The 1796-nt window shown below is 44.8% G+C and overlaps 1 protein-coding gene across 1 annotated transcript in view; it reads left to right on the top strand.

Moving 5' to 3' along the window:
- LOC101863522 (homeobox protein SIX6) overlaps positions 1-1796 on the top strand; it is a gene marked incomplete at its 3' end in the record, with an annotated part of 58380 nt that overhangs the window by 28026 nt on the left and 28558 nt on the right. The window lies entirely within an intron of this gene.

A 1796-nucleotide genomic window follows, 5' to 3' on the forward strand; every position in this document is an offset into this window, starting at 1 on the left:
CAGGGAGGCGGGCGGCAAATCAACGGCCTGCACTTTCAAGAGGGGAAATAATATAGAACGACCAGTGATTACCCTGTGATGTCACGACCCTCCCCGTGCACCTCGGAGTTGATGCAATTTGACAATCAATAGGTGTGCTTTGTCACGCTTGATCGTCGGTATCATTTATTTGTTCATTTTCTCACGAACGTATCATTACGTATATTGCCAAATGATAGATGGAAGACTTTTGTCACTCCAACTGGCGCTGACTTCTTTGTCTCTGGGGAATTGTAGCTGTAGTTGTCGTCTTTCTTTCTCTGAATCTGACCTCTGCCAACCCAGTCTCGACAAAATTAAACTGTCGGGTGATTGTTCTGGTCGATAAGTTAAAGTGTTAGGCTCCTAATTGACGTGTCGTTTGTTCAAATCTTCACTTCATTTGAAAAGACATAGTGCCAACGTAAAGAGAAGGAAATTTGTCGAACTCATTTTTCTTTCTGGATAAGAAAGTTTTTTAATTTATGACAGAGAAACGAACAATTTGTAAAAGTAAAAATTTTAAATAATGTTTTTGTACTTTGGCTGAATATTGAAATCATAGTGTGACAAAATGTCGGCTAAATAGCTTGACAGTAAGTTGACAGACAAAATAATAACAAATTCAACAGTTTGAAAACTGCGATGAAAGGAGTCATTCGTGGTGAAAAGTGTAGCTTCTGTCATTTTATTTGTCTATATATCTCCCCGCTCCCCTCCTTCCTCCCCTCCCTCCCCTTTCCCTCTCACCACTTTGTGGTTTTCCCATTAAAACAGCAGTCTCTCGTGTCATTGTCACAACATGTTATGTTTTTTACCTTCATCCGCAGACCGCCCATCTTCTCGCTTCATAACTTCCCCTCTGTAGAACACTACATTTACCTTGATGCTCTGTTGTTTTTTTTAACGTGTAAACTCTCAAGCTCTTGAGCTCCCAAACCATGCAGTAAAATTATCATTGTTGTAACGTTAACATCAACTTGAGCTCTCGACCTGGCTCATATCGCCACGGTGCTCGTCCCTGATTACAGAGGCGCCTCTGTTGTAACGTTATATTCCTCAACTTAAACTCACGAAGACTACCATCAACATAACCGCCCCCGGTCCCCCCCGCCCCCTACCATATCCCCCCTTGCACCCCTTTTCACAACAAAGACACCATTGTTTTAACATTCTCCCATTTTCTCCTTCAACGCTCTATTCTTCGAGTTAAACTCACAGACGTTATTGCTATCAAAGCGGACACAAGGGCGAGCTCGCCACATTATCATCGCTACCATTACTTTAACGACGTCTCGCTGCTCATCCGAACACGTCGAGCAGCAATCGGAATTAGTCCCGGGCAAATTAGCCAAGTCCTTTTCAACTCCCCTCAGTTTAAAAATGATCCGCGTCTCAAAGCTTTGATGACGTAGCCAATCACATTACGGCCTCCCGGCCTGCTCTCGGCGGGTGGCCGGAAGCAGGGCCATCTGTCGACAGAGAGTCCGCACATGCGCACACGGCATGGAGCGCCCTGGCGTGAGCTGACGACTGACGGTGCTGCTGGCTTATTGCTGGGCACAGGTCCAGAGCTTAGACAGAGGGTAGCTTATCCCGACTGACACCACGTGCTGTCTTCGTTACAATATCTGCCACGGCGAACTGGGAGGAAAATGCCTTGTTGCGTGGATGAAAAAACACATCACAGGTTAGCAGACGTACAATTCATTAAAGAAATACGTGAAACGTAAGTTTTTTGTTGTTGTTTTGAAGTCAAGAACGGTTTTCGCACGCAA

Source organism: Aplysia californica, unplaced genomic scaffold (assembly GCF_000002075.1).
Source record: "Aplysia californica isolate F4 #8 unplaced genomic scaffold, AplCal3.0 scaffold00319, whole genome shotgun sequence".
NCBI classification, from domain to species: domain Eukaryota; kingdom Metazoa; phylum Mollusca; class Gastropoda; order Aplysiida; family Aplysiidae; genus Aplysia; species Aplysia californica.